The sequence below is a fragment of the Condylostylus longicornis genome, unplaced genomic scaffold (genome assembly GCF_029603195.1).
Source record: "Condylostylus longicornis isolate FDR11 unplaced genomic scaffold, ASM2960319v2 ptg000064l, whole genome shotgun sequence".
Lineage (NCBI taxonomy): Eukaryota > Metazoa > Arthropoda > Insecta > Diptera > Dolichopodidae > Condylostylus > Condylostylus longicornis.
The window spans coordinates 756,242-774,313 of record NW_026578032.1 but is presented as its reverse complement, the minus strand read 5'-3'; the positions used below and the strand labels follow the sequence as shown (position 1 = coordinate 774,313).

Below are 18,072 nucleotides of genomic sequence, written 5' to 3'. Positions count from 1 at the left end.
ACAATAAAAAGAAAAGAAAATTTATTTTAAGAAATTTTAATTTAAAAAATAAAATTTTAATTAAGTTCATTAAATATTTGAAAAAAAAAAAAAATAACAAAATATGTGTATAATTATATATAAGAAATATATCTATTAAAATTACAGAAAAAAATTAATTAAAATTCAAATTAAAATAAAACAAAATTATCTAAAATTGATTGCAATTACTCAAGAAATTATAAAAATTGTAAATTTTATTTAAATAAAAATTTATTAAATTATATTTAAAATTTTTAGAATTTGTGTATACTATACAAAATTTCTTATGTTGATTCTTAAATTTCAATTATAATTTAAAATTATATATTTGTTATATTAATATATACTATTACAATAAAATTATGAGCATTTATTTTTGGCATGTTAATAATTTTGAAAATACTGGTACGAAATAAATAATAATGTTTTTAATAATAGTCTGACTAATAATGTTTTTCATAATAGTTAATTCTGACAAATGAAAAGTACTATGCTTTATATTATAAATATTCATTAATATAACAATATTAAATAATATGTTAGAAAATTTTCATATATTTAAATATTATAATAGAAATTTATTTAATTCAAATTGCTAAAATTACAAAAAAAAACTTACTAATAAAATTTATTAAATTACAAAAATATTTTTCAATTTTAGTTTTGATAATTATTATTACAAAAAAATACATGTGTACATTAAATAATAGTATTATTAATATTTTTTGTGATTAATGCAGTAGTTATTATACAAATACATAAAATTTGAGTTTTTTGCAATCAAATTTAATTTTATATTCTTGATATTTTGCAATTATACTTAAATCAAACAAAAAGTAGAAGAAGAAAAAAATAATTAAATATTTTGTTTTTAATATTTAATAATTATGTACATATATGTATGTATGTATGTATGTACATAATAGTTTTTAGAAACTTGTCACTAATTTTGTTAGTTGAAAAAAAAAAAAGCTAAAAATAGAAATCAAATAAGAAAAAAAAAATTATACTTTAAAAATAAAAAATTTTCAAATGGGAAAACAAAAGTAAAACACTTGTTGCGTTTTCTTTTTTCTATATGTGTGTATGTATTCAAAATATTTACGGAATGGTTTTTAAATTTTTAATATAAATTTAAAATTTTTTAAGGTAGGCAAATTGGAAAAAAAAGAAGAACTGTTATACTATTATTGTATTGTATTTTAGTTTGAAGACAGAAATTTGAAGTATGATTTCAAAATAAACACTCAATTGTACATTTGGGTAACCGTACTTTACAACTTAAGTATTAATTGAAGATATACTGCAGTATAACAGAATTGAAAATTTAGTACATCACTTAAATAATGGGTGCGACTTAAAAAAATACAGTATAGAAAATTTTATTACCGTTTAAATTACTGTTATACTATCTTTGTAAATTATTCAAATACATGGAGAGTTCTAGCAAAATTTCATATAGAATAGTTTTGACACATTATATTATATTTTGATAATACATTATGTCAAAATTCTGTTATATTAATCTTTATACAATATATGTATATGCCTCAAAATATTTTCTTTTATAAGATAAATATTGATGTAATTAAATTTTGTAAATAGCTCCAATTTCACGATCCAATAAGAAATGAAGATTTTATTTATATAAATTTTAAAAGAAAATTACCCTGAAAAATTTAACAATTGGATTCTAACTTGCAATTTTAAATATTAAATAATAAATTTTGTTTTATTAAATTGAATTCCAATTTAAAAACCTTAATTTCACAGAAGTATTATAAATATAACAGAATTGTAATTAATTATAAAATCACTATAATAAAATTACTAATTATTATAAATTATATTTATTAATATTTTAATAATATCAAACATTCATTTTATTACAAAAAATTATTATTATTTGGAAATTTAATAAATGGTCCACAACATTTCATTGAATATGGAAAATTAATATGTTTATTTTTAGAATTAATTTTTTTAAATGTAACATTTTTATTATTGGCATCTTTTATAGCGACATCTTTGGGCCGACAAAATAATTTCAAATTAATTTTTTTGAATTTTCGCATAATTAATTGTAAAATATAGTCTCCGACTAAAGTTTGTTGTTTGAAAATTTCTAAAATGGTAAAAAAAAACAAATTAGTTGTTATATTTAATATAATTATATATATATATATATTTAAGTTTAATATATTACCTTTCTTCATCATGATGTATTTTATTCCAATATAATTAATTTATATATTTTAATGAATATTTTCTTCGTTACATCTCGTTAAAAATTTCTAATGCAACTAATTACTTGAAAATTATTTTCATCATAATTATAACCATAATATTATAGTGAATATAACCAGTAAATATATTTTATAATTAAGTTGCATTACGTAACAATTGTATTAAATTTCATTAGAAATATTATGGATATATATATATACGCTGTAGATATTTGCACCTGTTATAATAAGCTAAATGCTATGATTTTTCGCAACAATTAATGTGCAAACCATAAAAAGGTAAAATTATTATATTTTATTATATTATAATATATAGGTAAGATATATGCATAAATTATTTATATATACATTTTTTACCTTAAATAATAATTTATAGAATTAAAATATAAAATTAAATTTTACCTGTTTTTGTTTTTTATTATTGTACGTTCATATATGCCAAATGCAATTCATATATATATAGATCTATGGGATGATATATATTGATATATTTTATATACATATAAATAATCAGAATTTCTCATATGAATGCCTGTAATAATAAAATAAATTAACTAATTAATATTAAAATAATTAGTATGTAACGATTACTTTTCTTATTGTATTTAACTTATTAAATTTATTATACTTTTATAGCTATTATTATATTCGTGATTTATTTAGGGTTGCAAATTATGAATTTAATTAAAATATTCATATATATTTCTAATAAATATTTATATTTTTAATTTTAATATTTAAAATTTTTAACTTTTTGCTATAATAGCATTCTTTAGGGAATATTCTTTGCTATATACTGTTGGTAATAGTTTGTTACTAAAGTAATTGCTAAGAGTAAAAAATCAACTGAAGTATAATACAAAAACCAACACAAAATAATTTTAAATGTAAGAATTTCATAATAAATATTAAATTTTAATAATAATATTTTATTAAATAACAAATAATTGTAATTTGTCAAAAACGTTTTCAATATATTTTTCTTATTGTGAATAAATATTCACACACTGAAAAAAAAATGCATAGCAAATTTTGTCATATTTTATGGTAAGGTGTTTATAGTAAATTTTCATATAAAATGTGGTAAAAATTTTCATATACCATATGAAATCCTACTATTTTATAGCATCCCATACAACATACATAGCAAAATTTACATATGGTAAAAGTTGTTATATGTATAGCTAATTTAGCTATGTTATTATCAGGAATATCACAATAAAATATAGCTGAACAAACACAATATTTTTTTACAGATAATGCTATAAAATATAACAATATCCCTTATGTATTATATGAACAAAAATAATGTTACAAAGTAGTTTATACAATATTTTTATAGTAACTCATACAATATTGTAGTACAATTTGCATATGGTAGAAATTGTTATATGGATAGCTAATTTGGCTATGTTACTATCAGAAATATTACAATAAAATATAGCTGAAAAAAGACTAATTTTTTTATAGGTAGCGCTGTAAAATATAGCAATATATTTTATGTAACATAAGAGAAACAATAATGTTATATAATAGTATACACAACAATTTTTTGGAAAGAAAAGTTCGATTAAAGTTCAAGACGCTAAAGGTAATTCAACTATGTATTTTATATTATAAATGACATATATTGTATTGTATGTCATTATAAAAAATATTACCATAAATTACATAAAATATCTGAAGAAAGTTTCCCTATAAAACACAATAAGTTATTATAAAAAAATAAGAGTATTTTATTTAACAGAGTGTTAAATATTTCTTGAAAATCAAAGACGTTTAAAATTAAATGTACATATGTATGTATGTATGTAGTTCAAATATTTCAATTTCAGAGACCTACTATTAAGCATAAAATTCTTACAAAAAATAGATACATATACAAAAATTGTTTCATATTAAAACAATAACAAAAATATTTTACTGTTTGTGAATCATGACCGTCAGGAATGTTTTTTTCTCTTTTTTAACTTATTTCTTGTTATTTACTAAGAATTTAGAGAAAAAAAAAATAGACCAAAAAATAGCCACATACATACAACATACATGCATATGTATTAGCATACATAAGAAATTTGTAGCGATTAGTGAAGCAATTTCAAAATACAGAGTTGGCTATATGGATGGACAAGTGTTCATTTTTTATAATTACGTACATACATATATCAGTATTGGCATAAATATATGTATGTAGTTACTTTGCTTCCAAAAATCAAAGTACATATATCTATTCAATAAGTAATTCAATTCGTCCAATGCCGTTAGTTTTCGTTTTCAAGTTACTTCCAAATTCTCAACATATTCAATTTTTATTTAGAAATAGATGAAAATAAGATTTGTGTAGGTAAGAAAGAAACAAAATATTCCAATCAAACGAGTGAAATAAAAGTAAATTAAGTAGATAAAAATTTTGTTATTTTTATGTTGATAACAACAGAATTTATTTTTCATAATAGCATAGTATGTTACTTTTCATTTTAAGTATGTTACTTTTCATTTAAACGTATATCTACTGCTTTTATGCGAAAGCATTTGATATACGTTTAAGCCTTCATGTACACATGCATGTACCTGGTATAGCAGATACACAGTATCAGGTAATGATATAGAAATAATGCGATTTTATACTTAAACGTACATACGAAAAAACGGTAGACCTCTACTGCCTACCCTTTCCTCTCCCAAGAATTCCTATTTGTATAAAAATGGAAATAAGAAGGTATACAATAGGCTTAACTCTTTTAGCTAAGGGAATTTTTGGTATACAAATAGTGGTGAATGATTGCATCAGTGTGATGTAAACGCAGAGTCGAATTACTTATTAAAATAGACATACTTTGCTAAAAATGTCAATCTTATGCACATATTGATACAAATTTGCTTATTAAAATTGCTCAAATAAATATTCGTCAAAGTAACACAAAAATATTGTACATACATAAAAAAGAAAGCGAAATCTGATTTTTTCATAATGTTTTTTTAATTTTTCGAAAGAGCTAATTTTAAGACTGTTTTCATAACAAGAATAAAAAGGTTTTTAAGCTAAACATTTCTCCTTCTATTTTTTAATATGTACAAACATATATATGTATATACATACATACATAATTATATTTTTATAACATATTATCACACTTTAATTATTAAAAATTTTTTATTTTGGCTTGTTTAAAAAATTTGTTATAGAGTAAAAATTATTTTACAGCTAGCTAAAGTAAAAGCATGTTAAAATGAATAAACGACCAAGTTTATTTATGTATTTGCCAATTTTATGTTGAAATATGTACATAAGTATGTATGTGTTTATATAACACTGCAAAGCCTTATATGTATGAGCATTTTTGTATTTGCATATTTGCCAGTACGTAGGTACGAATGTTAAATTGACGACAGGTCAAACCATATCATATTCAATTTACAATACTTGTGTTTATAATAGGGATGGCACAGAAAAAAAAAAGTATCCTAAATTTTTAAAGAGAGTGACATGGAGAAAATTTGAAAAAAAAATTAAAATTTTAATTTTTGCTCTTGTATGTATGTAAATATAAATTAAATAAACTAATTATACCCTTTCTTTTCACAACATATGTACATATGTACATACATAAAAGTAAAAATATGCCATTAAAAATGGCACTACCGAAGATATATTTTATTTTTAAGGGCATATTTTGGCTTTTAGGTGTGTTGTATGGCAGGCAACAGAAAAACTGAAGAAATTAATTAAAAAACTGAAATAAGCATTTACCTTTTTGCATAGAGGTAAAAATATTAATTTACTGAAATTATTTTTGAATTTATAAAATTTTTCGAATTTTCAAAACAATGAATGTTTTAGGTAAAATTAGTAAACCTGCATATATCATATTGTCAACCCTGTTTACAACAGGTTCATACTCGATTGTAGAATAGATGTGTATGTATAACTCAATATGCATACAAATATTGAGTATGTATGTATACATATATTTTGCGTTTTGCTGTACATTAACATAATAATGTTATTTCAACAAGAAAGAATGAAAATTTCTTATTCTTATATTATAGTTTTAAGAAATGTCAAATTCTAAAAAGAAAATTCAAATGCGTATGAAACCTTTACTAAAATTAAAAATCTCAATCAATTTTCTAAAGTATAATTTCCAGCCGATTTCACAATTCCCTCCTTTTTGACAATGTATCAAATACTTATTCGCATAAACAAACTCTGGGTTATTTAGAAAATATGTTTTAGTATAAGTAACGTAAAGTAAGTATACAAAACTATGGCATGAATATCTCAACAGGTTCAGAAATTCTTTTGTACTTACAGCCCTTTTAACACAGTTGAAAATAATCGTTCTTACATACTAAATAATAAATGTGCAAATTTTTAAAATATATGTATGTAGGTGATATGTATGTATAGTTTGACATTTCTTTTTTCTTTATTACATTTCTATAATGTATTAATCATTATCTAACAATTTATTTAATTGATTAAACAATTTTATAAAAGAAACGATCTTATTTAAAGAAACTGAGGCTGTTTCTATGTTTGGACCCCGCTGATTCGTAAGTGAATCAATTGAATACCTCCAAACAACCTTTCAAAATTTACAAATATCGATTTATGTACCTATGTATGTACATGTTAATGCAAAACATTAAATGGAAAACGATATTAATTATAAAAGTGAAGAGTAAATTATAATTAAAATTTAAAATTTATCGAAACTACTTCCGCAATCAATCCGTAAAAAAAAAGACATTAATTAATTTGTTTAGGATATAATATACATATGTACATAATAATATGCACACTCTGTTCCTTTAATTGAAAAGTATTTAAATAATTTAGCATCATTCATAATATCTATTTAATATGTTATAAAATGTTATGCTCAACAATTTTTTTATAATGTATTGTACATTATTATTTTTTCTTTTTATGGAGTAAAGGGTTAATTTTTTTTTTTAAGAACAAAGGGTTAAAAAAAGTTAAATAATGTTGTGAGTTTATTATTTTCTTTGTTGTTTTCTTTCCCTTTCCAAAAACTAAGTTGTGAGAAAGAGGAAGAAAACTTTGTTAATTATTGGTGGAGTTCTAACGGAAGACAAATATTTTTATAATTTTTTGTTTTTATTTCTTTTGTCACTTTTTGCTCTATGAAGATATTGCCAACATTTTTTAATATACATATGTCGTTCTTACCTTAGGATTAAAAATTATTTGTATAAAGCATTATTATTTTTTATGGTCTCAATTTTATAACTAATATTTAAAGGAGTTTAGAAATGGAAAATACTATTTTTAGTAATATTTTTTTATTAAAAAAGAATGTAAACATAAAACTATCGACAAATGTCATATTTTTGACTATTTTTGCTTAACATTTTAATAAAAATAAAAATATGCAAAAATTTTGGAAAAAGTGTAATGGTTTTAAAAAATTAAAAAAATAAATTATTTATTATTATTACTATTATTTAAATAAAAAATAAATTTTAAAAAATTATAATCAACTAAATTCTCTACGAGTATTCCATATAAAACTGAAACTCATTCCATTATCATCCATATGGCAATACTATTTGCAACATCAAATATCAACCAAATATGTTCTGACCAGTCCAACAACAAAACGTCCAAAAAAAACAGTTACCTCTGAGTTTTTGTTTTTTGTCAGTATATGTACGCTTTGCTCGCATTTTTGTCAGTTATATTTTATTGGTTGTGAAAAGTGCGCGCATCTCGTGTTAACAAGTTTTTTTCGTAAAGTGTGAAGGTTTTTTGTTTGAATTATTTTCGGAATTAGAAAAGAAATAGTGCTTTAAAATTAAAAAAATAATATTACTAAATAATAATACTTTACATTATTAATCATTAAATTAATAATATTAGTTCAAAATAAAAAAAACTAAAGATTACATACATAAGTACATGTTATTTGCCATTATAATACTTGTACGTATTATATATTATATTATTCTATATATTATCTTACATTATATTATATACATATATATATATATATATATATATATATATATATATATATATTATATATTATACATAATATTATATTATTTCATACAAACTATATTATTATATGTATACATACATACATACGTCCGTGCAATGGACACAAAAGAATTTTTTGAAGGAAGTTTTGAACCGTTGGGGCTTTCCTTATTTACTGGATTTTTTTTTGAGTAAGTAAAAAATTCCTTTTACTTTTAAGAATTTAGTTAAGAGTGGCAATCTAATTTTTTTTTTTGAAATAATACTTAATATTTTGCATATTATTATGTTAATAGTATATACGTACATACCCACATATCGTCGGCTTAATTCTAATAGCAAATAACTCATTTTTCTCTACTTTACAGGAGACAAAAAAAAACTATTTTGTGACAATATTTTATATGGTTGCTTGTGAATGTTTTTAGTTAATTTAATGTTTAAAAAGAATTTTAATTAGAATATAACGTTTATTTACCTTTCATTGATATATTTACCTAGAAGAATAAGTTACAGGAAGTTATGAAAAAATTTATGACAAAAATGAGTTGTTTGCTATTAGAATTAAGCCGACGATATGTGTATATGTAAGTGTACTGCATGTTATAACGTGTACTATGCTTATGCTTATTGTATATGGACGCCAGGTTTACCAAATATAATATAAAGATTTATTTGAAATGAGATTAAAATTACCCGCTTTTTGTTTAATTAAAAAATTTGTTAAAATTTGTATTATTATTATGAATTTTGTTGCATTGACATAATGCTAAAAACCTTCAACAAAGGTGTTTTTGAAAAGAAATTTTTATTTCTGAAAACTTTAAATTTTTTTTTTTGATTACGTCACAATTTACAATTTTTGAACATAAACTCATATAAATTAAAATTACCTGAGGTTTGGTAACCGTGATGCAGCCATAAATACGTATTTAATAGCTAAAATTTTTTTGATTTAATACAAAATTTTAAAATTTAAATATTATATTTTAGCGAAGGAGTACACAGTTCAATCTTTTAAGTGTCTACACTACGAAGAATTGAAAAATTTTCTTCCAAAGAGTGGACTATGACAACTTTTCTGGAGCGCGTTTCAAAAATTTGGTAATTTAGAGGTAAGTGAAAAAAATTGTCTTCATTAATTTATTATTTGTATAGTAGCAAACATTTTTAGATTACTATTTTGTTTTTGATTTTTTAAAAAACTTTAAAAAAATATTTATTGAACCTTGTGAAGGGTATATTACTTTTGGTATAGACATATGTTTAAACAATTCTACATACATAATTTTGCTAAGCGCCAAATTTTTCGTTGTTTAGTTATAGGTCGCATATATTCTAGAAGTTTTTATGAAATGGCTTGACAGGTTCGGGTACCTGCCGTACAACTCCAACAGCTTATTTTAAATATTTAAAAAAATAGTAAAGTTAGGTTCGTAAGATTTAGCATTTATGTGTCCAATTATAGGTCACATATATTCTAGAAGTTTTTATGAAATGGCTTGACAGGTTCGGGTACCTGCCGTACAACTCCAACAGCTTATTTTAAATATTTAAAAAAATAATAAAGTTAGGTTCGTAAAATTTAGCATTTATGTGTCCAATTATAAGTCACATATATTTTAGAAGTTTTTATGAAATGGCTTGACAGGTTCGGGTGCCTGCCGTACAACTCCAACAGCTTATTTTAAATATTTAAGAAAATAATAAAGTTAGGTTCGTAAGATTTAGCATTTATGTGTCCAATTATAGGTCACATATATTCTAGAAGTTTTTATGAAATGGCTTGACAGGTTCGGGTACCTGCCGTACAACTCCAACAGCTTATTTTAAATATTTAAAAAAATAATAAAGTTAGGTTCGTAAAATTTAGCATTTATGTGTCCAATTATAAGTCACATATATTTTAGAAGTTTTTATGAAATGGCTTGACAGGTTCGGGTGCCTGCCGTACAACTCCAACAGCTTATTTTAAATATTTAAGAAAATAATAAAGTTAGGTTCGTAAGATTTAGCATTTATGTGTCCAATTATAGGCCACATATATTTTAGAAGTTTTTATGAAATGGCTTGACAGGTTCGGGTACCTGCCGTACAACTCCAACAGCTTATTTTAAATATTTAAAAAAATAGTAAAGTTAGGTTCGTAAGATTTAGCATTTATGTGTCCAATTATAGGTCACATATATTCTAGAAGTTTTTATGAAATGGCTTGACAGGTTCGGGTACCTGCCGTACAACTCCAACAGCTTATTTTAAATATTTAAAAAAATAATAAAGTTAGGTTCGTAAAATTTAGCATTTATGTGTCCAATTATAAGTCACATATATTTTAGAAGTTTTTATGAAATGGCTTGACAGGTTCGGGTGCCTGCCGTACAACTCCAACAGCTTATTTTAAATATTTAAGAAAATAATAAAGTTAGGTTCGTAAGATTTAGCATTTATGTGTCCAATTATAGGTCACATATATTCTAGAAGTTTTTATGAAATGGCTTGACAGGTTCGGGTACCTGCCGTACAACTCCAACAGCTTATTTTAAATATTTAAAAAAATAATAAAGTTAGGTTCGTAAAATTTAGCATTTATGTGTCCAATTATAAGTCACATATATTTTAGAAGTTTTTATGAAATGGCTTGACAGGTTCGGGTACCTGCCGTAAAACTCCAACAGCTTATTTTAAATATTTAAAAAATAAATAAAGGTGAGTTTGTTTTTTTATTTTTTTCATTTATGAGGTACTTGTTTTTTTCTATTTTAACATTGGAAAATTTTTGAAGAAAAATATTTTTATAAAAAGCTAAAAGTAATAAGAAGAGGTTTGTTTAATTAATTCAAAAGATATTAGAAGCAAAAACAATAGTTTTGTTAATATGAAAGTTTTAGTCTTTATCTCTTGTATTAATTAATAAATTTATGATTTTAAATATCTTTTATTTAAACAATTAATATTATTATTAGAACATATTATTACTGAATGAATTCACAATATTATTTTTTTCGAAATTATTAAGTTTTGTGAAAACATTATTTTTATTTTTCCCAAAAAAATATTGTAGCAATATTTTAAGAAAAATATTTTAATACAAATATCTTTTTATTTACCTAGATGATATTCAGTGTTTTTACGTATTTGTGAATGACGTGCTTTATATATTGGATAGGCCATTAGCCGCCATTGACGTTTGTTTCAAAATAATACATGCAGTAAATGTAGAATATCAGCAGGACTGTGAAATTATTTGGATGTTTTTGCAGAAGTTTGTGTACGCAATATCCACGAAATATGATAAAACATGCATCAGACTTAATTCATTGATGTTTAACTTGGCTGCGTAAGTCAACAACTATTTTTTTTCCTCTTGGCAGTATGATTTACAAATAATTTTTTGATACAAAATTTGATTGGTTGTTTAGCATATTGTTCAATTATTTGTATTTAAACTTATTACTAGTTAAACTAATTCAAAATATATCAGTATTATTTAAGCTTTACCAAAAAAAATTTTTCATCAAACTTTTTAATAATATTAACAAGAATATTAATTTGAACTTACATCCGACTAAAATATTATTTATTTGAAACAATTTTTAAATAATGGATTGCTTTAAATGTTCGGCAAAAGAATTTAAAAATGTCAAAACATTTTTAAAACACGTTTCATATTTTCATAAAAATGAAGCTATTTTTATTGATTGATTTTTATTGGTTGAATATACCGAAAAATTTGCTTTATTGAGAATCGATGAATATTTACATATACATATTTACATAAAATTAAGTCGGAAAAGTATGTGTTACAATAGTTTTTTTATGTTTCAATTAGTCGTTAACAAACTTAGTATCAATTTTTGAAAATTTTGTGAATATAGTTTTGCTTTTACATATGTATATCTTTCGTAATATATGTATATCAAAAATAATAAAAATTTAATTATGTAAATGAAACAAATCCTTCAAAATTTGATAACATAGAAAAGAATTGCTTATCTGAAAACAAATTTTTTTGTTATATGTAAAATGATAATGTAAACTATACTGTTTATTACAAAATATTTAATATGTATGTGAACTATGTTAAAAAACATTTAAACTATCTTAAATAAACTGTGCATCTATCTTAAAAAACAATATGCACAATGTATAAAATCTGAAAAAAAATAATAAATATAAATATATTCAATTTAAGAAATACGTTACCTACATTGTGAAAAAATGTAAATGATTTTATAATGTAAAATAAATCTAAAATTAAATGTAAAATAAATTCTTATGTATTAATAAAATTACCAGAGTTTATTTTATAACAAATTTTTTAATAATTTTAGCACTTTTAAACTATAATGAAGATAATTGTAATATAATATTGGGTATATCGAAATTTATCATGTATATAATAATTCTTTCAATTACCCGTGCTATGTTTAAAATTTCCATTAATTTAACATGATAATATCTGCTATATTTATGGTAAGGATTCATAGTTTATTAAGAACTCGCATAGTTATTGCAAAGATTACAATATTTTTCACGTGCTACTGTTCTACACATGTTACCAATACACGTTTTTCATTGCATAATTTACAATATATATAGCAACCGCTACAATTGTTAATAATGAAAAATGGTACGTTTGATGCAATTTTTTCATATTTTATATAGTAGTGTTTCCGAAATGCATATGATATTCTGCAATTTATTTATACTAAATATGACAACATTCATAGTACTGTTTACTATTTCTCATAGCACAATTTTCAATACTTTTAGCATTTTATACTATAATGCAAATTAATAAAATACATGAGGTATAACAAAATTAGCTATATTTATAGTAATCATTGCAATTACGTGTAACAACAAGCGCTATGTTTATTAAAACTTTCGTTATTTTGTATGACAATATCTGCTATATTTATGGTAAGTATTCATATTTTTTTAAGAACTTGTACTATTTATTATAGTAAAGATGGTAATATTTTTCATATTTTACCCTTGTACACATATAACCAATGCACATTTCCCATTGTACAATTTACAATATTCATAGCAATTACTACAATTGTTAATAACGAAAACTGCTATATTTGATGTGAGTTTTGCATATCGTACATGACATTGTTTGCTAAATTTATATGATATTTTACAATATATTTATATTTAATATTGCAATATTTATAGCATTATTTACTATTTCTTATAGCACATAATACTGTTATACATAGTAAATAATGCTAAGGTGTATTAGATATATGAACATTTAATATAGGAAAATATACTATATTTTTAGTAAATGTGGCTATTTTGTATGGAAATTATTTGCTATAAAAATATAGCAAATACAGCTATACAATTCCACTATCCCAAAATATCCTATGTATATGGTAAAAATTGTACATAAATTATAGCAACGGCAGTCATATTTTTTTTCAGTGCAGTAAGAAAAGTAGTTTTTATCACAATAATAATAATCTCTTTTATATTTTTTTTATATTTATTATTGCAATCAGTTAAAGTTTATAGAAGATTATTTATCCAGTGAAATATTTAAAATTATTAAAATATATATATATAATATATATATATATATATAATAATATAATAACATATATATAATAATATATATATATATATATATATATATATATATAATATATATATATATATATATATATATATATATATTATTATATATGATAGTATTTCGTATATTATGATACAAATATATTTTTTGGAGATTATGTATTGTACTCTTATACATAATATGTAAGTATAACAAGTATTCTTATATAGATTTCTTATTTATCATAATTTATTGCAGGGATAGGTAAATACAAAAATATAATTGATTATCGTAAATGACAATAATAATAATTATGATAATGTGAAATCAACATAAAAAGTAAATTTTCTTCTCGAATTAGAGGTGGTAGAATGAAAATCAATCATTGTAATATTATTGATTGTGTTATACATTTCAAGTACTATATTTATTAATTAACTATATAAAACCTTTATAATTACTGAACATTTTCATACTGAATGTTGGCACTAATAACACGAAATTTGAATCAATTTCTGGAATTATCAATAATTCATACTTAAATGTAATAAAAATTCTAAATTAAATCGTAAAAAGTCTTTTCACACAATACTTACAAATCCATGCAGAAAATGAATATTTTGCATTTGCCGATTTATAATTCTCGTATACTCGAATAATTCTTCAATATGCAATATTTTTTATATTCTTCTCTTATTATTTCTAATTTATAATATTTTTGCAGCAATTATAAAAAATACTTAAAAATTCCTTTTAAGAACTTTAAGTATAACACTGTCATTTTCGAATATGCCATATTTTTACAGATTTAGCAGTTTGCATTTATCGAACGTATTTTGTATTAAGACCTAAGTTAGAATTGCATTATCCAAAAATTGTCTTCTATTTGCATTAATAACTCACTTAAAAATTTCCAATTTTTCAGTTCTATAATTTTATAGCTACTACATCAAGCAAGTGTACCAAGTTTATATACCACAATTACTTACAATTTAAATATTTAAGACATTAAAACTTTTAAAACTGCGACTGCATTTTCAAATTTTGTAAATTTTTTAAACTAATTAATTATTGTTTTGTAATATTCAAATTAACACTTTGATAATAATATTTATAAAAATATTGTTATACGTATAAAAGTAAGTATATGTAGCAATATACACGACTATTATATTTTATATCTGAATTTTAAAGAATAAATATTTTAATGCGAAAATTTAATTCTTATACTATTTAAGAAAGTTTTTTTATTCTATCTACATATTAAATGCAATTTAAATAAATAAAAATAAAAATTAAAAGAATCAAATTGATTTTTTATTTACTAGCTATACACAATTTAATTTCGCTTATTGTTCTCTCTTGTTTTTACTTTTATATTACATTATATTATTATGATATATGATGTACATATGTATTATATGATTGCGATGTAAATAATATGTATGTGTATAATGTAGAACCGTGACCGACATTGACATACAATTAAATAAATTAGAAAAAAAAAAACGCAAATTTAAAATATTTACTTGTACAAATTTTTACTTGCACACATTTTTTACTTGCACAAATATTACTGTTGCACACATTTAAAACAAAAGAAAGATACGATTTTTATTTATTTTGCAATTATGCATGCACACTCGTACAAGTAATTATTTCTTTTTTCACTTTGTTTTATCTAATACACATATTTTACTGCCGCTTTGTACATTCATACTACTGTTTTAATTATTATTAGGTATTGATTTTAATTGATAATTAGTTATTTGCTATTGTTTATTTTTTGGTGTTCTTATCATAAATGGCAATAACAGTAATAACACTAAATTATCTTACAATTATTTTATCATGCATAGTAGGTAGTGATAATTTAATAATGATAATTTTATATTGATAATATTTGTGTTCTAAGCAAAGATTGTGAATAAAGAAGGCCATTAAGTATTAGAAGGAGGCATTTAAGTTTAAATATCAAAATAAAATTTGTACTCAAAAATGAATATTTTAAATTTTTGCGAAAAAATGTTTATGTGTACAAGAACATATTGAAGTTCAATAAGCTTAATTTTTTGCTTTGTGTCAAATTTTCAAGGTCACAAATTAGAAATTTTCTTATTACTTGATAACAAGTTTATTAATTGAAATTTATTTATTATTCTATAAAAATATATGCAAATATAAGCGTACTAATCTACATATACTAAAAATTTCCAATCATTACAGATCAGTATTCATACTGAAAGATTAATTCTTTTTAAACTGAGAGATTTGACATTTTTTCCGGACAAGAACAGTATGTAAATGTAGACGCACGACATATTATATGTATATAAGCCAATAATAAAATTGCCGTTTTAAGAAAAACTTCTTTGCATTAAACCCTCTGCTCTCATACAAAATACATAAGATTGTCGCGAATCCGACGAGCCGTTTAATTCAGCTATAAGTCAGGTGTTCTCTAACAAGTGATAGAACATATTTATTACGTGAACAGTAAAATTTGTCAAAGCTATAGAAATGCAAGGTACTGAATTTTTTTTTCAGCTCAGATAATTTTCCGGGATTTACAAATTGAAAATTAATTGTGTATTTCATTATTATTTCTGAAATACAGAATAATGATTAAATGTTTTTGACATACAAAATCTTACGATTATTATTATATAATTAAATTACGATTTTACGTGTGGCCTCCTTAATTTGGAAAAATATAATATGTAATAGCCGCCAAAATATAATAATGAAATAAACAATAAATTAATAATGATATTTTATGACAGTTTCCGGCATTGACACTTTGCAAATATATGAAAAATTCCAAAATTTACAAATATTTCTTCTAGGTGACGCGTTTGACAAATTTTTCCGCGTTTCAATACAAAAATTTTATTTTAGGAACCGCGGAATTTTAGTTTTTCTGTCAAATAAAAAGTATTTTAAATTCTATGAACCGCAATTAATCAAACAAAGGTTAAGTTTTTCTTTAAATATAATTAAATTATCTAGAACTCTAAAGAGTTATCTGTTGTTTCATATTGACTAAAATTTTTTTATTGATTTTTAATTACGTGAATAAGGGTTTTTCGCTCAAAAAAACCTTCATATAAAGAGTAGAATGCAAAAATCTCGTCACGTTGCGTGAACCACGCATTTTATTACGAACTAAAGCATTATACAGATTAAAAATAATTTTAATTGGCTTAATAAAATATTTTTGAATTAATAATAAATTAAATTAAAATAAATAAATTAATTTAATCATTAAAAAAATAATTAAAATTTCATTCTCATCCAGTTGGGGTATAAACAATATTTAAATTGGGGGTAATGACTAAGTAAAACTACATTGTATAATTATGCGCATATGGACTCTGTAGAGGCAGATCTAATAAGAATAATATTTAAAAAGTAAATTCAATTATAATACATAGTATGTTCTACTTCTTTAAATAACGAACAAATGAAGGAGATGATAAGAATATTTTTATATAAAAAAAAAATATCAATGAAAAATTTTGGTACATTTTTTTTTTTTTTTTGTATAACAATGGTTTGATTCACTCATGTGTACGTCTAAAGAAATAAATAAGAATTTAAATAAATTAAAATAATTAATTAATTTGATAATAATTTTTTTACTAAATGGTATTGTGATAAGAATTTCTACATAATTCTATTCAATATAATTGAAAAAAAAAATTATATAGCAAAATTTTGAGTAATTTACATGTGGTTTTAAAGGTTTCTTTTTAAGTTTAATAATTTTAATATTGTCTATTTAGAAAAATGCTTTGGAAGTTTTTTTAGCCGCTTGCTGCTTGATAGAGTTGTTGTTTTTGGAGTGAATATTATAGTTGATACATGATTTTGTATATCAATTCAAAATCGTTATATAATTACCAATAATTGAATTTCAATTTATATCGATTATCAAAATAAAACAATTTTTAATTCACAATATTCAATATTAATATTCAATTACTTCACAATAGAATTAGACAAATATACTCCAAGTTTTAATCCTCATACTGGTACGGGTTAAATGCATAAATTAAACGTGTATTAAAATAATATATAATATAAATAAATAATAAATATATATTAACTTAAATAATAATAAATAGAATAATTATATACTTACTCAGAATAACACCTACACAATATACCTAAATACTGTATACTAATTAGCTTTTCGAGTTACAAAATGTAATAATCGTAAAAATGTAAAT

The 18,072-nt window shown here is 22.1% G+C and overlaps 1 long non-coding RNA gene across 1 annotated transcript; it reads right to left on the bottom strand.

Annotated features, from left to right (window-relative positions):
- Positions 1–1,873: 1,873 nt before the first annotated feature.
- Positions 1,874–14,843, bottom strand: LOC129612236 (uncharacterized). Its single transcript, XR_008697215.1, has 4 exons — positions 14,437–14,843; positions 2,670–2,799; positions 2,228–2,505; positions 1,874–2,146 (listed from the first exon to the last, which is right to left on the bottom strand). It is a non-coding gene; the product is annotated as an uncharacterized LOC129612236 (long non-coding RNA).
- Positions 14,844–18,072: the final 3,229 nt, after the last annotated feature.